Genomic DNA, 25,220 nt, shown 5'->3' with positions numbered 1-25,220 from the left:
TTACTTTTCTGCCAAAACCATTTCTACATTTTTTTAATATAAACATGCAAGCACTAAATTCAAGCCCTGCTAAATACTTCCTCCACAAACATATACTTTCTTCAATTTTACCCACTATACTTCTATTGGATTCACCCGTTTCCCCAATGGTAATATCAACAAACACACATCTGACAACAAATGAGCACATTCGTTACCTAGAACTCGTTTCAATCCCCTTAATGCTACTGTTTACTATTATAGTGAATTCCTGTAATGACTGATTTGATTACTTATCGAGAAGAAACTTCAGTATGTGATTACAAATTATTCTTTCACTTCAGCTTTATGTGTGTTAGAAACATATGCTGAGTGTACATGTAGGTAAATCATCCTGCTTTCTTTCTAGATTAATCCAGAACCAAAGGTTCATAAAGCTTCAAATTACTTGCTTGGGTCTTCAGTATGGCAAAAAACAATTGTTCTACGGGCACAAGTGACCTAGGTTCTGCATTTTGGGGATTTTTTTTATTATTATTTTTACCTGTATGAAATTAAAAACAGCAGTATTTTGACTGAAATTTGTTTCAAGATTTCCAGTGATTTTTAAGGTAATTTAGCCCCTTCCAGATAAAAAAAAGAAGAAATCATGAACGACTGACCCCTATTAGTCCTTTAACCCGTAGAATGGGGGTTTGTCGCCTACACAAACAATGCTTTGTATACTGCGACCAAACATACTTAACATTTGGATATGATATTGGAGAATAAGATCAAATTCAAATACAGCATTTTGTAAAAGCAAAATAATTTACCAATCTCATATCATTGTTATGAGATGTTTTCAGTACAACTTTATCAATTGGCACATTTTTAATCAATATGAAATTACAACAAAATGTTATAAGGTATAATAATAATGCATGAAATTTAGTACCGATATTAATAATGGGACTTTTAGGAATGCATATTTTATATGGTAGTTTTAGGCACTAAAAAAAGAGAAGCAAATCTTTCAGAATCTGGGCCTAGGTTATATATAGTTCAGCATAAATGAGCGCTACTTAGCTATGTCGCTTCCGGCACATAACCTTTCGGGTCATAGAGTGCTGTTACAGGCATAATGTGCTCATGTATCAGCACATAATTAATGATAATGATATTTTAACCATCAACATCTGTATGTGATACAACATGCTTAACTGCCATGTTATTGCCTCAGTGATAAAAATACAATTCCCTGCACATTTTCATCATTTTGCTTTAATTACCGAAATATTTTAAAAATACACCATTATTCCGTAAGCACCAAGGCTATATTTAGTGTTTCAATATGTTGATTCTACACACAGCACAAATGCATACATTGTCGACCATGTGCTACACCATAACCACACTTTTTTACATGTCACTGGTTTCAACTTGTCCGTAAAGTGCGAATGAACTCCCTAATCAATTTGTCGGCACAGAAAGAAATCTCACAGCGGTCAAGACCTCTCTCCGCTTTGTATTAAGGCATATGACTGGATCATGCTATTGATTGTCCATGCATGGAGGCTATCCGATCCAATTAAGAACTGATACAATCAACATTTAACAAAACCAATTTCTAACAATTTATTTTGGATGCACACGGAAAAAAAACCGAACAGAATGCAAATTGTTAAATTCACAGTTCTATTCACAATTGTGTGTGACTCAAATCAATGACTAAATTGCGTGCATTGTACTATGTGCTCATTTCACAAATGACAAGTCTTTGTTCATTAAACTGTTGGTGTCAATTAGCAGCATCATTTTGCCTCATCAGTCATAAATTTCATCTATCATAATTTTTTTTTTCAATATTGACATTGATCGGAGGATGATAATGCAACTGATTTCCTGAAAGTAGTATGCTGCAAAATTAATTGCTTTAATACTTATTGCTTATTCTATAAAATAAAGATCTCCTTAATTGTTGTATAGTAAAAATTTGAACATTCTGTAATTAATTCAATGCAATTTGTTTTGTTTTTTATGGGTTTTTTTTCCCAAACAATTTAGTTGCATTAAATACAAAAATAATGACACTATAGATTAACCTTGCATAATTATCAATTAATTAATGGCAATAAATCAGATTTGTTGTTGCTGTTGTTGTTGTCTCTTGGTAAGTACCAATGGTTCAGAACCAGAAAACCATAACTCACTAAGATATCCTTTGTAAGTTGAGGCTTTCTGGCTTTCAACCCGTGGTATGTTTCAGGCATGTGAATGGTTTTATTTGAAAAACTACCTGAAAAGTGCTTGAATTTGGCCTTAAAAGGCCCAAAACAGGCTAAAAAATAATATTGCTTAAATTTGGAGAACAAAACTGCCTTTATTCAGGCAAAATCCTGTAAATTCTCATGCCTGATGTTTATTTTCCTCATTTTTAGTGAACACCATATTTTGAAGAAAAAAAACGACATTTAAAAAAAGTAGCCACAGTTTGTGGCCCTCACATACTTAGCGAGTGTGCAACCCAAAGGGCTCGACCATGCGTAAAGCTTAAGGCTGATGCAAGTTCTCAAGATGCTAGTAACAGAGCCCGAAAGTATTGCAAATAAAAAATGTAAAAAGAGATCGCAAGTGGAAATCTAACCTCGTTTAATTTATATGATCCATTTATCCATCTTTGGCTATCATCTGTCTATGTAAACGACTGTTCGCTATTGATTTTACTATGTGACTTGTACATATGATCTTATCTGTGTACCCTGCCTGTTGAAACCATTGAGTTGAGAGTATATCTTGGCTTGCAAGCTTTTAATATGCCTACTGTATTTAGGATTGTGAAGTACTCCAAACAGCTGGCGGCATGAAATGATGTGCTTAAATTGAAATGTAAATCCAAACTATATCATGTGTGTGCTCTGAATCAAGCCCAACCATCAGAGTCATAATGCTGTGTTCATATGGTCAAGATGTCATAAGATTTTGCATACTTGGAGTAATCGTAACAACGTCTACATCTGATGCTTTTAAGGATGATACTGAATCAAAAATCACTTGAGATAATCAAAGCAAGTTTGACATAATCGTTGATGATCTATGGTATAATCAACAAGTGTGTTAATAAGAAAGTGAGAATGGTATACAATAATCATTCTTTCTGTGAACAAATTACACAAGAAAAAACAATCCCAACAGCCATAATAAAACACAGAAATAATAAAATAATCTGCATTTGCACAGACATTCCTAGTGTGAGCAATACGGCCATGAACATTTAAGATGTATTAATTTCTTATTGCTGTTGTTTTGTTTGTTTGTTTGTTTGTTTGTATTGTGTTTGTATTGTCATAGGTGTGCTGACATGACTGTGCTCATTTTTGATGTACAAATTAGTGTAGTAATAGTAAAATGTTCTAAGTCATAATTGACATTACCCGGTATCCATTTTTTTTTCCAAATGACATATTCCAAGAAAATTTGTGCAATATATTTATATTATCTCACAATCACAAGTGAACACCATTACATTCAATACACTACCAGTCCTGTAGTTCTTGGGTCTTGGAGTTCTTGTTATGCTTAAGTTACATTTTTGCAAGGAAAATCTTACAACACAATAATGCAACCCAGTACAAGCCCAATATAAAATTACTTGATAAACATTTCAAATTATTATTCAGCTTGAGCAGTTTTGAAAATCATCTTCCCTGCTCATCCAAGATGGCCACCATGTGTGCCTCATCGAATTATTGTGTCATGCGCACAAAATATCCATAGGAATTGTTACGCACCAGAATGTCCATTTTCATATTTCAAAACATAGGCCTATATTGTGCCTCAAGAACCATGAAACTTGTGAACTAAAAGTAAGTGTGCATTTAATATCTGAATACTATAGATTTGCTATAATGAAATATATGTCTTTATTATTTTTCACAAAGCTACTGTGAATTTTGCCCAAAAATACCCTACAACTTGTAACACTGATCTAACCCTCAGTGTCACCTCAAGATTTGCGTAATCTTTAGATTATAATCTGGAATATGGTCTTAATGTCTAGCATACTCCCATTATACAATGTTAAGTATGGATAGTAATGTTTTCTCAACCCATTTTTGCACACACTAACACAATACAACTATGTATTCAGGAGACCTATTTATAATTATTGTCCCTAATACAACACAGCCATAACCACTTCATTGTCTTGGGGCAGCTGCCATTTCTGGTCACATATTGATCCATATAAATTACCCCTCCTATTAATTCAACTAGTAACACATTCAAAGTAGCAGTGAATGAACGTCCAACATATACTTTCATTTCATCTCGTTTATATGAGTAGGAAATTGATGACTATATACACAAAACTATCATATAACTGCCCGTGTTGTATTCACTCCACGCGTGTCCAAACAACGAAAGCATTATGTCCTCTCTCTCTCACTCTTCAATTTCTATTTGTGAAATTGGATGTCCTTCCCATTATAGGCTGTTGAAAATGGTGGAGTGATTTCCTTTCATAATGGATTGCTGATACAATCAAATGAAACTGAACCAACTCTTATGGGACAATACAAAGCCTGCTGTATGTGTATTTGTCTTTGTGTATACTGGGGTGGGGGTGTATGTGCATGCTATATTGGTGTAGGTCTGTGCTGTGTGGGGTAAATGCATGTACAGGATGTGAGGGTATGTGGTAGGGATGTATGTGTCCTGTGTGGGGGTGTCTGTGCTGAGGTACATGTAGCTGCATGCTTGTGTTAACGCACACACATGTGGGGGTGTGTCAGCCTGGCAACCATACAAATTGCATACATGTGTAGGATGTGGAGGGGTGGGTATGTGGGGGTGGGTGTATGTAGGAGTGTGGGGTGGTATATGTAGGGAGAGGGATGGGTGTGTGTCCTGTCTGTGTAGGGGTGTGTGCATACATTTGTGCATACAAATGTGGGGGGTGTGAGCCTAGCAATCACACAAATTGCACATGTCAAAATGGGATACGTTACAACACTATACTCGAACCATAATACATTCACACCAGCAGAAATGATATGGAGAATCAGACACCAAGTCACATGGTTGATTTCAATGCATATGCGCTTATTGCTACGGGAAAGTAGTGTCACAGTAGCACTGAATATGGGGAAAAGATTGAAAGAGCAATAAGAAAAAGAGAGAGACACTTGTGCCGTCAGTATATAGGATCCCCTCTTGACAACAGCCTGCGAAAGCTAGCCAGGTTGTTGATGGTTGAAGTGGTGCTTGATGCCATCATACCAATAGCCCCTCTCCTTGACTCTAGTACCATTCACACCACTTCTGCTATGCCTCCTGAAGCTCTATGCCACACAAGCAGGAAACGATAGCTCCCTGGTTAAGGATGCTTGCCCATGCTGCCAGCATGCAAAATAGGATGACTACTTACTGTACGATAAGAATCCCACTCTGCAGAAATAGCCAATATGCCAAGTTTGAAGTAAAATCCACTGTATAGGAGTAAACCACTAGTATTCTACAATAGTAAAAAGCCTGGTACTATGACGCCATGTTGACACACAGGGCTCAATTACAAAGGAGTAGTGCACACAGAGGTGTATAATCCCTAGCAAGCAAGTAACTAGCGACAGATGCAAGCTACGAGGGGGCTCAAGGTTTGATCACACATGCGCACAACTGTAAGAGCCCAAGCCTGGTTGTATATAGCTTTCACCTGCTCTATGTAAGCTTGAAATATCCCGCTTAATTCACTATTCACAACCAATGAGCCGCGACTGGTCTCAGTCAATGGCCCCGTTCACATGTGCAAAATGGCCTTTTATATCCCACTGTGTGCTGTAGTCTCGGGGGTGCTTTCGGTTTCCCGTAAGGCAGCCTGCGAGTCATGCTTTAAAATACGGACCAATATCCAAACCCAACAAAAGTCAAGACTTGCTGTGACACGACGCCTTGCCTACAAATTCACAGCCACCGACACCCAAGGTGCGAAACTATGGCTTTGTGACTAATGAAGCTTGGTGCTGTAAACCTTGGAGCATCCCACGAGGTGTAAACCAAGACTTCACGAGAGGAAAAAAAAAGATGAACACAGAAACTAGCAACAAAATATTAATGCATGGTGCGGCAGACAATGACAAGGCAGGATTATTAAACAACGGCTGCATTTAGTTCATGTGTCTGCATAAGGCCAAGTAAAAAATAAAACATGTTTCACGTCCGGGTTTTCGAAAAAAAGGAGGAGGAGGGGGCCTTTGATTTTCTATTTTTTATCGCAAAATTGGCGTAAATACCCATACTTAGAGCTGTTTTAGCGTATACAATAATGCCTGGAAAAAGGAGGAGGCCCTTTTTTATTTGTTGTTCTGAGAGTTACACCCCCTCCAATGATCACAAAACCTTCCTAAAATGTTTCTTGTATCTTAACAAGGCTATAGAAAGCATTCCAACTTCCTAGACATATTTTTTGAAAAGTTATAACAGAATTTCAAAAAATAAAATATATTTGAGGAAACCTCAAAAAGGAAGCGGGAGGGACGTGAAACATGTTTATTTTTTTTTATTTTGCCTAATGTTTAAAGTACAAGCTAATTTGAAAATAATATTTGGATGCGACATTAGTCTAATGTCATAATAATGTCATAAATCAGTTAAAGCCACAGCAAGAATTAACAATCACTGATTAGCCTCATTTATTACAATGATGAGACAGACAGTCTATAATGGTTTACACACATTTTATCTGTGGCTAACAAAACTGATGTGTTTTGCTTCCTAACCATCTATTTCTACAAACCGTTAAGGGATCGGATAGCAACGTTTGCAACTTCGCAAAATATTTTTTGTGGCACAAGAGACCACATCCGAGATACAAATTAACAATCAAATTGCTTCTGAATATGTGGACTGTTTCTGATATCAAATGATTTTGATTTTTTGAAATTTGCAATATAATACAAATTTTATGGCAAATTATTAAAAATTTGATATTTAACAACCCTCGAAACAAACTTTATTAATCTTATGATATGTACTTAAAAGTGTATGTAGCTGGGCGGAAAAGCTGTCTATCATTTGAAAATTTTGACCTTCTGTATTGAAGAATGAAGATATACATTTTTTCCCAAAAAAAGACCTAAAATTTTGTATTTAGAATGCAATTTGGTGTGTATGATGCGCTCTCATGTCCCATAAAATACTAAGCAAACTTTGCTATCCGAACCCTTAAATTCAATTTCAAATTTGAACTATCGGCACACAATAAGCCTTATCTCAAATCAACAGTTATACTTAGTAGATAGCAATGTATTGTGTTTTCTATTTGGTATTCCATCCATAAATATATCTAACATCAACTGATGTTCATAGAGGAAGTAGGAGCGTGGCCGGCCAGCCGGATGAAAATCCCTGCAGCAACCAACAAGAAAAGATATTTTCACTGCCAACCTCTCGGGAACCGAGCTGATTTTTCTCGGACAACTTTGGAGTGTGATAACATCGGAAATTTGGACGTGACTCCGGATGATCTGGCCGCCCGAGGGAATCATGAAATTTTCAACTAGACCTGAGCAAGCTGAAAGCACACCATGTATTTGTATTATCGCTCACAGCTAGCAATGCGAACACAACGCACCCAGGGGATGCCGGGATTGACACTCCTACGACCATTTTCCAACAAAGCAAGAATTTCAATTTTGTCTTCCGAACAGAATGTCACGTCCCGACTCTTCTCCAGGCCTCTCCAAATAATGCCAAGCTAATTTGGACATTTTAAAGCTGATGCTTGTTTAAATTGCCTCCGTGGGCATTATATTATTATTGTTCATATTTTACATCTATGAAGGTCCGTGACCATTTTCAGTAACCGTTTGGCTTCCTTTATCACTTTCAATTACGATCAATTTATTACAAGCGCATAGAAAATTGGTCAAATAATAATTTGGGAATGGTACAAATCCCAATACAACTATACATTTTTCACACGTACCATTATACACTGATGACCGACCAAAGTCAAAGATCTAATCTTCTCTGTTACTTGCTTTGTGGTTTTCTTTTGTCATCATTATTATTCACCAATTAACTTTATGATTATGCAGAGTCAGTAACAACATACACATATTGAATAAGCAGTTACCGCGCTTTACAAATCCTCACAATACAACATTTTGACAAACGCTTTTTGAAAGTCAGAGTGTGAAATCACAAATTAAAACCATTGACCTTTGCCATGCAAGGCCGTAAATATGTAAAACCCACAATAATAAACACAATTGTCCAGTTTTATCGAGTCAAGATTACTGCAAATTATGATAATAGCACTGATTACCGGCTTTCCTCGTTAAGGTCGTTAACTATTCACAATACCCAAAGTGTCTTCCAAAATTTATCAAGTATGCCGTTAACTGTGACAATATCCTCACTCAAGCAAGCTCTAATTTGTCCAGCGGTCATTTTCTGCTCTATACAACACTGCTTAAGACCCCTCTGGGTTTGATCAAGATAAAAATATGACCAACTTGGATACAAAAAGGGGGCCCGAGGCAGTTGTTACGGCTGGACAATCGCCAATATATCTGAGGCAAAAGCAATATTTAGCGCATGCTATATTACACGGCAAGCTACCTAGTGTCTTTTCTACATTACTAATTGACACAAACCAATCAAACCTGTAAGACTAATGTATTTCAATCAACGTAATAAAAACACTGAAAATACAATTTACAGCGCTGCATTTGGCAAATCAATGTCTTGGTTAATAAACTCGAGTACCCTCCCTTTATTATATATGTGTTGTCAAATTTATGAAATCCAAACAGTTTATCAACCTATTTTTATGCCAGAAGTTGATTTTTCTTCCTATAGGGACAATTTCCCCTTAAATTAATCTGGTATAAATGTAGTCATCCCAGACGACAAAGTCGGTTATTTATCAAATTGAACCCCCTCTAGTTACGACGTATAATTTTCCATTTTTTTTCCTCTCTGTAATACAGCTAATGGTTGTGCAATTTCCTCGGAGCTGTTACTTGACAAGGGAGCTTCCCTAACATGATGTAAAGTTATTACTAATAAAACTGACATAACACAAGAATACCATGTTACTCTATAAATATTGTATTAGCGATATAGTTCAATTATACATTGGGGAGATACCTTCCACAACATCTACTTATGAATACACAAATACCACATCACCCCTGTGCGACTACGTTGCTATGATAGGATGCGGAATTAAAACCCTAATAGATGCGTTAGGGACGTCTCAAAGGATTTGATGCAATTCGGAATTATCCTGACACCGTCACTTGATAGATCTTATTTGCATTTTTTTCTCCTGTGTATGTATCATTTTCCATATTATCTTCTAGTCTGTAGATATTTGACGCCATTTTGTTTTTCCATTAAACTATAGGATCCTGTGTAAAATTACGAGCGGTACTGAGCTGGCCATATATTTTGTCATTTAGAAAGCATCTACAAGCTGTATTAAAATTATTGGTACGCATCCATTTTCATTCGTAATGAATGCATCTGACGCATCAAATTTCAACGTATGATCCAAATAATTTGTAGGTTAATTGTAATTGTATAACAAGTCATAAACTATACATTCTGGACATTTAATTAAATAGTATCCAATGCTGCATTTGGAAGAGACAGGCTCTCAATAAACATCAAAGTTGATGGGTAATTGGGTATCAATTATTTTATTACGTACAGCTTGTATCCCACAAATTCACATTAGTTTTGCAAAAGTATTGTCACATATAAAACCATAATTAAATCTCTCATAATTGCCCACACTAAAAATTTGAAATTCAATTTGCAAATATATCGGACCTTTATAGCGTTACTCATAACTTCTTATCTGAAGTCCACACACTCATGGGACTTAGGTATTGGTTATATTATTATTATGAATTGATTAATTATGGATTTGCAATGATTGTTTGACACATTTCAACACAATTATCAATACAATCATAACATACTCCAGCCTTTAACAGCTTATTACATTACCCTTTATCATAACAATTGCATTGTATTAAATTCACTTCAACCCAAGCATAAACATAATTAAATTCTTCTCGCCACTAAAACGCCTCGTGTAATTGATATTATATTCAACTATATTATCTAACCCGCAAGTTGCAGCCAGTCGCAGCATGGACAAGGAGATTTTAACATCTCATTTACATTTTTGAATATTTTGTTTAAGCTTAACGCTCTCAACACTAGTATTGAAAATATATTCCTAAAAGCCCTCTTGATACAGACTTTCCTTTTCAAGTGCAATGCAAATAATACTTGTTACTTTACTCTGTTTACCCACTCGTAATGAATAATTAATTCTTATTTAAATAATTGCTTTTTAATTAAATAATTGGTTGTGAGCGATGTGTTGATTTAGGCTTCTCTTTCAATGCCACCATTTGTAGGTCACAGTTTTGGTTATCATATTAAAGTAATGTTTCTGGTTATCGTTTTATTGTAAATTGAAGTACTTATCTGACCTAATTAATGCCCCTCCCCTAATAAGTGCCCCTCCAGAATTAAAGTGAAATCTCTCTAATTTTCCCCTATAAAACTTACAACTTCCTTCTATAAACCTTTGCGATGTTTTGGTTATCATATTTAAGTAATGTTCCTGGTTATAGCTTTGAAAATATAAATTGAAGTACTGTATTTGACCTAATTAACACCCCACCCCTAATAAGTGCCCTCCAGAAATTGAGTGATATCTCTCTTATCTTTTCCGCTATAAAACTTACAACTTCATTCTGTAAACCTTTGGGATGATACTATTGACTTCACATATGTGGCATTTTTAATATTTATGCATGTAATTGTCACTTTTGATTTTCGTCTCAATAGTACCCCTTGATAGTGACTTGAGCACCTGGGGTGTTTATTAGGTCGAATACGATAAATGTAAACTTTGTAACTGACTGCATAATTTTCGAATTTAGGGAAAGTTTTAGTTACAATCTATCTTATAATTTTATTTGAAGAAGAAACCAACAATATTTTTGAACAGAGCTACAGACCTCAAAATGTCCAAAAATCAGGTTATACCCATACCAAAGGGAGGGAAGCTGCTCCCCCCTGTGAGAAGTCTAGCTCCCTGCCCCCCTGTGGAATCCTGGTCTGCCGATACTTAACATTTTTTGGCCATTCTTATACTTTTTAACCCATTTTTGACAAATTTCAGCAAATTTTGCCCCTCCTCCCTCTGAAAAGGTCTTGGCTTAATGCTGCTGCTTATTACAGCATGTCAGATCTCAACATGTGGAAAATCAAATCTTTGGATATGTGTGAAATGTATTAACACTTTTTACCAAATTAGAAAACGATTACAACAATCCAAAGTGTTCATCATGCCCTGCTCAGCAAGGCCTATCATCAAGAGTAAAAGGATTGCACCAGTAACATTGCAAAATATCATCAAAGCATCATGATCATGAGTGATGCTTAATTGCTGGTTGTGAAAACGACCTGATATATGTACGATGATGTAACCGGAACGAACAGAAGGGGAACAAAATGTACGAGTGCGGGAGTGTGACTGATTGAGTGCACGCCAAAAAACTTGCTTCAAGTGTAGTTAGTTATGTTGAGTTGGTAAGTGGTTTCTTTGGCACCCTGATTCAGGCATGTGTGATCTGGTTTCGCATTGCTAAGTGATAAACCAGGCTTGATTTCTACACCTAATGCAACATTTCATATATCGTATCTCTACAAGCTAAAACTGCCTCATTCATATTAGCACAGTTCACAAACTTACATTTAAGTGTGAAATCTTGGGATTGACTTTGAGTTGTTGGGTATGAGTTTTGATGCCACAATCATAGACAGGTTACATGTATATTGGGGTTAACACTGAATGGTGTCTTTGAGAGATGAGCATTATGTAATTATATGTAATTATAAATCAAGTTGCCAATGTTATGTTAATTCAAAGCTAATATATCTATTGCACAATTTGTACAATTTTAATAGGGAAACTATTTAGTCTTGCTAATTGCTATGCTCAGAATAAAATGTGGTAGATTTTAACACATCCAGCCAGAAAATATGCAGCAGAATTCCATCTACAAGCATATGCCTCTAAATGAGTATGTTTCTGATAAATGAGACAAAGGCAGAGACACGTTCAACAATAACATTATTTGGAGTTTGAGCACCTATATTTCTGATACAGGTGGCTGTACAAATATATTATTGTAAGGCCAATCTATTGTAACATTTGTGGAGTATCTGCCTTTCATCTCTTTCGTCAAACAAACACTTATTTAGAGACCTCCTTGTAGATGGAATTCCACATTGTACGGTATGCCAATGTGAAAAGATTTGATATCGTCAAATGTCTTAACAAATTAATCCTCACCGTTTAAAAGCAACTTTGAAAAAAAAACTATAGAGAGAAATTTGAGCCAGTTCAATCATACCTCATATTATAAATACCTCATCTTGTATTTCATTGTTCCTGCAAAAATCTTGAAAAATACTAAACAATCAAAAAATCATAAAAATAATGTTGAAGAGTTATGTTGTCATAAACTGCAAAGGGGAAAAATAACTCCCCAAACCTGAGAATTGAGTACACAAAATAGGGAATAAACACAAAGTGGGATAAAATTGCAAGGCATTTTAGTACTGGCAATGTGCTCAATTGTGCTGATAAAATAGCTCATTTCCTCCCGGTGGTAATCGGAGCTCCCACCTTTCTAACGGCATCATCTCTATGTCAGAGGCGAATACAAGTTTTTCAAAGCCCTTGTCAAAACTGATAGCTACTCCTATCAAGCATCATACTAAATGGTATTCAGGCCTTCCTTGTTACTATGCAATACTGCACCATTATGGCGACTATCCACACGTAAACGTTTGATCCGGTTTCAAACAGGCCGACACGTAATCCATGACCAATTTGCAATAATTATGCGACATGTACCACATTGTTCTGTCAATATGTTATGGGCGTCAACCCTGTGGTCTCTGCAAATTCAAAATTGCTCCTTTCTTGATCTGATGCATTATGGAATAACCGTACCTATTCCATATAGATATGAATCAATGCAGATTCAGACCATCATGTAGATACATCATACATCTATTGATTACTGTGTAACTTGCCACTAATGTTATCAATTTTCACATCTAAAAAGCATATTTTATGATTGTATAATGCATGGATGTGCATCACACAAGAGGGAACCCTCTCTGTAGATTTTGGCCTTAAAACAACTCCATTGCATCAAGTTCCACTATATAGGCTACAGCATTCAAAAGTACATAATTTTATATGGTATATTTGATGGCCATGCACAAAGAGGACACCCTTCCTCTTTTGGAGAAATGAAGAATTGAAGTCATCCAATTGAAGTAAATGGTAATTGTCAAGAATAAGGATAACAAATGATTTTATCACCCTACGTAGTTATCAATTCAATGGTGTAATTCATTAATTAGCTGAATAACATTCATTTCTGAAGGCACATTGGATGATTAAGAATATTTATCTTATTCAGTACAATGTAGGCCACAGACAAATAAGTGTGACCTAAATTTTAAAAGAAGAACAGGTTTTGACATTTTAACTTTTGAAACGTATAGCTACGAAGCCTGCAGAAAGCAATTTCTTAAACAAAAATTAACAATACTCATAAAGTTCTTGATTCTCATTTCTCTTTAAAAATCTGGAAGCCAGGGATAAATGGGATCATAAGCTCAATGACTTAGGGCAACAAGATTTTACATGAATAATGATAATAATAAAATACAAATTAAGGTTTTGAAATGGTGTTGCCAGTGGTCTAACTTTCAAGAAATGGGGTTGTGTTCAAGAAAGAATTCTTTCTTCATATCATCAAATCCCATTAAATCTGTTATCATCAAAATTCAATGCCTCACTCCCTCTCTCTAATATCGCATCTCTATGCACTACAAAATGACTTTAAAAAATTTTTTACTGCATTGAATAGGTACCTGATGTATCATGAATATCCTATCAGTTCATTGCAATTTCCGTCACGTCACATAAAAATGGCGTTTACTTTATTGGGTGATTCTGAAATCAAGTAGTTTTACTCCGTACGCTGGAGAGATTAAAACAACCGCTTCAGAGACGCTGTAATATCTCTTCAACAGAAGTGAGGGAAGCTCTACCTGCTTTTCCACATTGTGTATTTACCTGTTTCTTGTGAAGGACTCGCTAGCTTATTTGAGTACTATTTAACGATACACCCTGACATTTGCTTGAGAGTGCGCGGTTATCGGGATGCATCGAAATTGTGTTCCAAATCAAGGCATAAAAAGAAGATATCAGTACTCCTCTCCTTAACTTGCTATTTTCTATGCATGTACCTGCACTTGAGGAAAGCAGGAAAACTTCAACATCCTTTCTAGTTAATCATCTCACAATGTAGTTCACAGTTGCCAGTTTTTAAGACCAAAAGACGTGGCAAGGACTGGCAGTGGCAATGTTAAAGTAGCCTAATTACTGGTCAGAAGGAAAAAGCACCCAAAATCCTTAAATTTGGGTGATTTAACTGGATTTTGCGAGGGAAGTTGGGGGGATGATCAAGTATGTTCATGCAGTTCCAGATGCTGGTTATAAAATGCTTTAATGCAATTCATCAGGACTTTGGCGATTCAAAAACCGGTAAAAATTGGCAACAATTAAGTCATCATAAAAAAAAACACCTTGAAACTTGGAAAAGTAGCCCAATTTTTTGACAAGGCACGATAATGTATTCTGAGGCATGGTAGCCCAGTTGTGCGGGTTAAGGGGGTGTCTGGCATCACTGATGTAGTTTCAGTTCAAACACCTTGCAATATAGTAATAAGTTACATGACTGCTGCAATTAGCTATTCGATGCATAATCCTCGGTGCTACACACCCCATACGCTAGAGCGTGAGACAACTACTTACTGGGGTTTTAGTGAATTAACAAATGAGAGTGCAGCGCTGAGATAGATTGATAGTCATTAACTAGAATCTAGACCAATCAAATCTGCATTAGTCAGCAAATCAATTGGTGGATGTTCATTTTGAGACGAAAACAATGCTTAATTTTCAGATCATGTGGTGTGTCCAGGTAATCAATCAGGTAATTAGGGGAGCTAATTAACCAGGTAATTAAACGAGCTTATAACAGGTGTGCAGCAGGATCTTACAGATTTAACTTATTTGCCACATAACTACATATAAAAGAGAAAATCTATTTAAAAAAAAAAACATTCTTTTTGGTGATTTTGCTTATTTTTTGCCTTCAACAAAACACAAAACGATATTTCAAAGATACCCCTTTTTGACAAAAACATGTTGGACAAGTCCTGAAAACTGAGTACAATTTGCTTATTCTTGTTTCCCAAAATAAGAACTTATACCATTATTATGAATAATGCACATTTATTGTACTTGATTAAAATGACCCCTTCTTTGTGTTTTGCAAATCACATTTATTCATCAGAAATCAGTCCCTCTTTGATACTTGTTTTAAAATATTTTAAAATTATCAATTTGCATCTTACAGTGAAAGTTACTTCAACAGATTTAACTGGTTCCTGTGCTTTATGTTAATCACATCAGGGAAATTTATTCACAAAAATTGTCACATAGAGATATCTATCGCATATAATGGAAAAAAAAACATGGGTTTGCTTAGCAAGTCAACCTGGTGATATAATATGTCATGTTTATGTAAATCCATGAACGTTGTAAGTACTTTATAGGGGCAATCATCAAATTGTGTATTCATATATGTATATTTCATGATATTACACCCAAGCTTTCTATCTGTGCTGAGATATTTCAGTCAGAATACATGACTGCCCATAAAGTGCAATAAGCCGTCAATAATACTCCAATTTAACGAGCCAAATTGGTAAAATGCATCATTTAGTTAGCGAGCTTTTCACCTGAAAATTTATCGCATCAATTATTTAATTACCTTATTGGATGAATCAATGCGTACGGTGCATGATTCAGAAATTTCAACGAAACCGATATATGTTTTTGACGATATTGCTGTGTTTTGATAGGCTTTTTTTTATTTTCGGTTAAATTTGTGTGCTTCATCCTAAAAACATGGCGATGCATCTTGATGGTGTATTTGATGCTATGCAGGTGACGTGAATTTAATGATGGCAAGTAAAGTACTGTTACTAATCACCTACAAGCCATTCTGCGGCTCGAAGACCTCGAGGCAATTTGCCGTTCATCCCCGCGGTGTATTAGCCTCGCTAAAAGACCGTCAACCCTAAGATTATATTAATCGCTTTCCTCGTGCAGTCCATTTTGCTGTCACTTCACAGACTATGACAAATTTACAACTGCTATTTTGGTGGTGGGAGAAAAAGCTTGATGCGTTGCTTGATGCAACTACAACCAGCGGCAACCCCCAAGGGTATCCGCTCCTTGAGGGCGGCAGATTTCTGAGAGGATCTTCCCCGGATCGGTTAAAGCTCCACTGGGAGTTACTGCCACATGAAATAAAACCCTTCTAAATGATCTGCGAAAAACTGTGTATCAGCTGCCCCCTTCAAAACAGGATACGACCAGACGGATATCTACAAATGCCGAGATATATCTTCCTATTACTGGAAACAATACAGCCGATATTAAGTTACATTTACTTATTTTGCCAGGTTTTATACGACTCGATTTCATATCGCTGCATCATCCAAATCATAGAATACAATATTTCCCTCGATGGAGTAACAAATCCCGGCGTATCAGAATTGGAAAGTGGTCGAGCGAAGGCAAGACGATCAAGAGATTTAGCCGCCATGACTCTTGCGGTCATACAAATATTGCTGGCATTAAGCGTCGTAATGTGTTTCCATGAAAATCAGGTTGAATAAAGTAATTACTTTCTGAACACCTACAAAATAACTGTCCCTATTAAATGCTAAATCTGTTGGAAATCTTTCCTTTCTATATCAAGAAATATGGAAGGCATTATATGATCCACTGGGATCAGAGACAAAAGTACGCGACATTTTATAAACAGAAAAAAATATATATAAATAATGAAAATGGAAAAGCAAAACCAATTTGTTTGTAAGATGTCTAGCTAAGCAGGCAAGTATATAGGTGCATAAATGATGTAAAACAACACATTTTGCAATGATGATGGTACAAATATTTTCAGCTCTTCAAGGTATCACTTGTGATGTGCGCAAACTATAACGTGAAATTTTTGGACAATCCATGAGACACTCATGGAAGGAGTCAAAACTATAACCAGGTGGTCTATTTTCAACTTAAGGTTGGTCTGAACCCTGGAATTATGGAAACTTTCGGGCCTCATAACTTCTAAATTGTTGGTCTAAAGTATATAAAAGTATACATATTTAGAATGGCAAAGACTTGATAAGTTCATCTGAGAGGTCAAATTTGGGCCAAAATGGCACTTTTGGCCCAAAATCCCAAAAATAATGGTTTTTGGCCCACTTCTTTTTTGTGCACCGTAACAAAAAAATTCTTGGGCCAAAATTTTTTTGAAACTAATTTTTAAAAACTAGATCAAAATATCTAGGACCCGTTTTTTCATTTTTTTGAATTTCGACTAACTTTGAGAAATTTAGCCAAAAATGGTCAAAAATGCTGATTTTTCAAAAAATCATAAAAAAGCCCGATTTTGGCACAAATTTCAAATATTTTTGGTGAAATTGGTCAAAATTCAAAAAATGAAAAAGCGGGTCCTAGATATTTTGATCTAGTTTTAAAAATTAGTTTCAAAAAATTTTGGCCCAAGAATTTTTTTGTTACGGTGCACAAAAAAGAAGTGGGCCATAAACCGTTATTTTTGGGATTTTGGGCCAAAAGTGCCATTTTGGCCCAAATTTGACCTCACAGATGAACTTATCAAGTCTTTGCCATTCTAAATATGTATACTTTTATATACTTTAGACCAACAATTTCGAAGTTATGAGGCCCGAAAGTTTCCATAATTCCAGGGTTCAGACCAACCTTAATATTATATACTGCCCTTATGTATTTCTTTAGAATGCAGAAGTAATTGATGGATAAAATTTTTCCCCTGCTTTGCAATTTGTTAAATTTCTCATTCCCAAGACAATCTGTCTTGCCCGATCATCCTTTTATACCGATATACATCCAGTAAATGAAGAATTTAACTTTTGTTCACAACACATAAAGTTGCTCACCTGAAACCTGTTGTAGCCTTTAGAAAGTTGTAGCCTGTAGACTCTCGCTACAACTTAGCAAGAGTCTACAATCCAGTTCTGATGTCACACATCAAGAGTCATCAAATCAATCAATGAACAGGATCTTTCTGCTGAAGAAGGTTGTAGTCTTAACAACCATATATTTCAGGTGGGCAACTTTATGTGTTGTGAACAAAAGTTCAATTCTTCATTTATTTAATTACACCCAACTTAAAACCTAAAAAGGATCCCCCCTGCATTTGGTATCGAACTGACCAGAAGGAATAACATCCCTGAAAGTATCCAAATCATTTCTATGCGAATAGTGCGGGTACGATTCCACCGTAAATGCTGGGTTCCACAAACCTGCCCCCAATTTTTGTCTTGTTTTCCTAAAGCGATAACCCTGCCGGAGGAGATGTCCAGTTGAAAGCAAGTTAACTGACATCCAAGTACCATATAGAGTACTTTGTAACTACCTACTCGTAGGATTTGATTCCACTTTGCAACAAGGCGCAGGAAACCCAAATGTAGCACTCCACTGGAGGAGGGCGCTGATTGCGTCGCAAGATGAGATGACTACACGGTGTTGATTTGTAGCTCTTGTCATGTACTGCCTTTATTTGCACAGCACTAGAGATGTAGAAATGTATTGAGAAGGAGAAGGCATCTAATTGACGGACATCCTAGAGTAACTGTTAGTGGGATCCATCAAAGACTTGATTGCTAAACTCGCACTTAGATGACACAGCATGGCTGCCCCGTGTCATTATAATGTCAGCCGTGTCGTGTGTGGGGTGGGCTTGTAAACACAGACGAATGGGGACATTTTCTAGTCTACAACCCACCAAACGGGGACATCTGACAACCGGGGACGTTCTCCAGTTGTAGAGCCCCTGCATCCCCTATGACTAATAGTGCCAAAAATGGCATTAATTCAAATGTCCCGGTTGTCAGGGGGTGCCAAGACTTGTGTTTTGTGCACAAATGTCCCCATTTGACACACAAATGGCCCCAATTGGTGGGTTTAGAATGTGTGTCCCCTTTTGGTTGTTTTAGGCAAGTGTCCCCAATGTAGGGGTGTGTTTGTTTAGAGTGCCAAAGCGAGGACACACACCTCATCCTTAACTATCAACCATGCGCCGACAGTCAGATAGTGCAAGTAACGATGTAAGATTATGATCAGATGAAATGCTATGGATAATGAAATAACATGCCAAAGAGCAGCTCTGTGAAACCATGTTCACCCAACTAGCTTGTCAACTGCTCAATCTTGACCGGGTAATATTAGCTTCATAGTCCACTGCAATAAGATAAATTCAAATTAACCAGCCAGCCAGTCGATTCTATTTGTGAAAAGAAACCTTTACACAGAGTCAGTGGCAGCTTCCATTTCAAACTTGACATTTTAATTGTTACTTTTCTTGTAGCAATCAATTAGAGTTCAAGAATTATTACAAGTGTACTTGGCCTCGCTTACAACCTGTTCCAATACCCATCTCATGTCAGTCCCAAGTATCCAGGTATTGTTGAGTGGCACATAGGATTAGCCAAACGTATTACTCCTTTCACATTTTATGATAAATTGTTATAAATATAATATCTTGATTTTGATTTAAACTTTTGATCCAAACACAAGGAATTAATTCCTACCTCGGAATTTTCAGATGGTACTCCATCTTTCATCAGCGAGTGAGTGACTGTATCAGGTGTGAAAGATAGAGTACCATCTGAAAATTCCGAGGTAGGAATTAATTCCTTGTGTTTGAATCAAAAGTTTAAATCAAATCATGATTTATACCAACACAGATGAACTTTCATGAACGTTTAATATATCTTCCTTGCATTTGACTCTTTTGCAAAGGAAGATGTATGACAATTCTGTAGATCACAAAATTTGCTTTAATGTTTGATTTCATAGTGTTTCAAAGTAATACTATTGTATCAAAAACATGTGGCAAATACATTGCTTAAAATACATCATTAGCACCATGCATAATTATTCGTCTGGCCTGCTTTTTTTTTTTTTTTTTTTTTTTAAGGGGTGGGAAACCCTATTGAGTAATATTGGAATTCTGCTAAGACAGATGATTTCAAGATGCAAGTTAGTGAACATATTTCAGAGAATTAAATGCTTGTTAACCATTCATTTTGGACACAAGTCCAGAATGTGTTGGGTTTCTTCCCCAACCTTTCTTCGTAACAGGAATATTATAAGACAGCCTTGTCATGACATTATATTTACAAGATTTATTTGATTATTTAACATCCCTTGTCTTATTGAAAACCATTTGCAAGATACAAGTGGCACACCTTTAACCAACTGTAAATTAGCCAACATTTCTAGTCCTAGACACTAAGGATCTCAAACACAACAATCTCTAAAACACAGTTCCGTAATCCAAACATACTTCTGTGCTAAAAGAAAGACCTTTGGATGTTTTGGGTACAAAAACTCATGTTCCAGAACTTAGGTCAAAAATTGAGCTTTGCTTGTTTCATGGGAGTCATTGAGCTATGCCACTGGCTATGAGTTCATTACAGCTCATAGTAAGAGCACAAGTTAACTCTTCTTCCATCACCTATACTCCCTCACATAAACTATGCCATTGGGTATGAGCTCATTATGGCTCATAGTAAGAGAACACGTTACTCTCCTTCCATCACCTATACTCCCTCACATAAACTATACCATTGGGTATGAGCTAATACAGCTCATAGTAAGAGCACAAGTTACTCTCCATCCATCACCTATACTCCCTCACATAAACTATGCCATTGGGTATGAGCTAATAGTACAGCTCATAGTAAGAGCACAAGTTACTCTCCATCCATCACCTATACTCCCTCACATAAACTATGTCATTGGGTATGAGCTCATTATGGCTCATAGTAAGAGCAAACGTTATTCTCCTTCCATCACCTATACTCCCTCACATAAACTATACCATTGGGTATGAGCTAATACAGCTCATAGTAAGAGCACAAGTTACTCTCCATCCATCACCTATACTCCCTCACATAAACTATGCCATTGGGTATGAGCTAATAGTACAGCTCATAGTAAGAGCACAAGTTACTCTCCATCCATCACCTATACTCCCTCACATAAACTATGTCATTGGGTATGAGCTCATTACGGCTCATAGTAAGAGCACAAGTTACTCTCTTTCCATCACCTATACTCCCTCACATAAACTATGCCATTGGGTATGAGCTCATTATGGCTCATAGTAAGAGCACAAGTTACTCTCCTTCCATCACCTATACTCCCTCACATAAACTATGCCATTAGGTATGAGCTCATTACGGCTCATAGTAAGAGCACAAGTTACTCTCCTTCCATCACCTATACTCCCTCACATAAACTATGCCATTGGGTATGAGCTCATTACGGCTCATAGTGAGAGCACAAGTTACTCTCCTTCCATCACCTATACTCCCTCGCACGAAATCAATCTTATTTGATTTTCCAATGCTTGCAATAATAAAACACCCCTGTCCAAATGGAACACAAGAACAAATCTACAGCCTTCGCTTCATAATAAGCTCGCCACTTACTGACGTTTTTGTAGGGCAAAAATCAACACAATTTCCCCAATCGTTGAAATCGGGCTGACTGTTTTAAACGATACAGAATAAATAGGGATAACCAGAAACGCCTGTGGATGCGAGTGACAATGAGAGTATTGAGTAAACATGGACGCCATTCTCAAATTCTCTATACAGAGATGTATAATCATTTGTTTGCCCTACACCAACTGCAGGCTGTAGTCTACTGTTTCACCACCACCTCAATATCACATAATCCCTTCTTTCTTTCATTCATGTTTAAACAAAATGTTGTTTCTAGTATTACTCGCACCTGTTTCAAATTAAAGCAATATAGTCCACTCTCATCATTTTAAAAGCTGCACCATTTCTTATCAAATTGAAATAAACATCTGATGTTAAACATTTTTGCTTTACTAATAAATAAGGAAGTTCAGAATCATGTGCATAAATCTTGGCAGAGCAATTTTGCCTACGTTAAAAAGCAAACATAATCAATATTTCGTTATGCCGTGGCATTGATATTGGAGGCACGTGTGCCTTTGTTACCTCACACAAGAGAGGCTGTGACATATGAGACTATGCAATATCCCCTGCTCTTGTTACCAGTGTGCTAGGCATGGCTCCTTCATCAGGATTCAGGCCACGAAACATGGCTCAAACGACAACCAAACGTGCCTGTCATATGAGCACACTATTGGGGGGTTAACCGGTAGACAGATGGACAAGAAACTACACAACACAATATAATCCTATGTGCCCCTGTAACGCTCTAAATGAATGCCATTGAGGTCTTGCAACACACGCTCTGTAATTAACAAATTGCATCGTTGAAATAGTCGACAAACATGTCGGGAAAGCTGTCACAAACTTGCTATTCATATGTCATGTACCAAGTGATTACTTCAAACCACAGAATGCATGCTTTTGTTTGCATATTTAATTTGATATTATATCTTAGCATGGGTATCGTTTTTTTGAAGGGCAATTATTACCCACTTAACCAACAGCCTCCTTAGGATTTACCTTAACAAGGCTTCATCAATCTGACCAGGCCAAATGGCTGTATCTGACGGACAGGCTTCTATTTGATGAGGTACCGTTCTTTGCTACAGTATTATTAAATCCTGTGTTAAGCAAAATAATGTATCAGGATAATTAGACAACTCAATGCAGAAACCACAGAGGAGCCATTTGGCTCCGTGAAAGTCTAATGGCTGTGAACCAGGAGCCACTTTGGGTAAAAAGTGGCTCCTGGTTAAGACAGACTTCCTTATTTTCACCCCTGATAGTTGGGTAAAAGGTGGCTCCTGGTTAAGACAGACTTCCTTATTTTCACCCCTGCCAGTTATTCTGACATTTATTGCATCTCATGTTTTATGGTAAGGTTTAAGGTTGAAATTAGGTTAGGATAATTTCAAGTTTAAAGGTAATGATTTGGATTGAGAGTTAAGATATGATGAATATACAGTAGTACAGATAATTATTCCTAATAATGAAAGATTTGGCTTGCTTTTAATATATCATAACAAATAAGAGCATTTATTGTGACCATTGGTAATATACTACAAGGTGAGGAAACTGTATGAGGAAGCCCAAATTGGGCATCTAAACAGGCAACACTTGCGTACAAACCATGGCAGAAAAAAGTATGTGAATGACCACTTGTATGTGTCAAACAGCCTTTTGGCGTAGTACTTGCGTACTTGTCCCAGATCAATGACAGGCATGTGATGATGCCCATAATTGGTTGCTCGCTTCCTTTCATCGCCAAATTGAAATTGCATTGTACCTCATTAAGCTTAATTGACTCCCGTTAAAACCCAAGAAAAACGCTACCGATATTAAAGACTCGGTGGTAGGTGCTTCTTATTCAACGAGTCCTTTATTTTCTGGGTCATTGTCACCGATTTAATCGTAGGTTATTAGCATTAATGAGATGAGCGCCAATGATTAAATCAAAAATTATGGTAGAATTAGAGCAATTTGAATAGATATCACAATGGGTCATATCAATGCATGGATTAATAAGAACAATTATTTGTATTTTTGAGATGCTTAATTAGCCATTTAAAATTTTTATAAATTTTGTTTTTGTTTTTCATTTAAAGATTTTATTTGATATATAAAATGTGAAATATTCGACTCAAAACTCTCAGGGTACCTCGAATGCTGTGAACTTTGGCAAGGTGCTTTACCTCGCTTACCTCACTCCACCCAGGTGTATTGGGGAGCTGTTAGGGGATGATTACAATCTTAGTGCTGAGAGGAGCTGTGCGTTGGGTGCGCTCTTTATGAAGCGGGAATGATTCTGATGCATCTCAGTGGCAGCAAAATAAATTGCTGGTACCTAAGCAATGTCAAAAGTACATTATATCACAAACAAATCACAAATCTACAGAAATTTTTGTACCATTAATAACTTCACACACAATGAGCTTCTTATGCAATATTGTTATGCAATTTCTTATGTTACTTATTTTCCAAAATTTCAGCACACAAATATTATTTTATTTTTGAAAGAAAATATAACATGATTTCTATTTTTATCCACCGGTATCAGCTAAAAATCCATATACACCATTTACCAGACAGATTTCTCCCCTACACTTGACAGCTTCAAAATGAACAATATGCTACAACTTTTATTACATAATACTAAATCCTCGCATAGAACCAAAATATAAAGAAATAAGGCAACCTACAGAATTAACTGTCAGTATTATAAGCAAGCTGCGAGTAGTACACCTCAAATCCTTCACAACATGGGTTTCTCCACCGTCTCCTTTGTCGTACATTACCCGATTCAAAGTTAACTTGTCTGTGACAGTCCAAATGAACAAGCCTGCAAAACTAATGACATATCACACGAACACCCCCTGGCTCTACTTGCCAATTCCGATTCCCCTGCGGGGACCTGAGGCTAGATTAGCATGTGACAAGCCCAGAAATAAACTACATCAGTCCCTTATGGGGTTTTACCACTATAGCTCGCTGCAATTCGCCAGTCTTGCCTTGTTTTCTGCATGGATCATCACGCTCTAATGCCTTTTACCCTGGAACAAGTCAAAAAGTTGAAAATAATAGGCTCTTCCAGTTGAAACCCATACACCCCCATATGGATGACACAACCTTAATCTTCCACACAATGAAGTATGAATCCAAATAGGGTTACCTGAATGGATGACTCCATTTGAAATCTCCACCCTCCCCCCCATGTGAGTGATTAAGGTCATGTATTCCGCAGAGGGTGTAAGTATTTCAAACAGAATAGCGTAATACCTAGTTTATCTTTCCATCTTATTTTAATGTGTGGCAATACATGCCGTGGTTGTTCGTTCACCCGTCTATGACCCTTCTTATCAGTAAGCAAAACTGATACAAAATTTTATATGGATCTTTTGTACAAGATTACAAGGGATTTTCTTTCTTTTACTGAATCTCACTTTTTAGAGTACTACAAGGTGAGCTTTTTTTATTTTTATTATCTTTTATATTTTTTAAAGAATATTGAAATATGCCAAATTTCCTGA

The 25,220-nt window shown here is 36.5% G+C and overlaps 1 protein-coding gene across 1 annotated transcript in view; it reads right to left on the bottom strand.

Moving 5' to 3' along the window:
* The window catches only part of LOC140136185 (autism susceptibility gene 2 protein homolog), a 294,982-nt gene that overhangs the window by 178,300 nt on the left and 91,462 nt on the right, over positions 1-25,220 (bottom strand).

The sequence above is a fragment of the Amphiura filiformis genome, chromosome 16 (assembly GCF_039555335.1).
Source record: "Amphiura filiformis chromosome 16, Afil_fr2py, whole genome shotgun sequence".
NCBI lineage: Eukaryota > Metazoa > Echinodermata > Ophiuroidea > Amphilepidida > Amphiuridae > Amphiura > Amphiura filiformis.
This window is presented reverse-complemented; position numbering and strand designations above follow the sequence as displayed.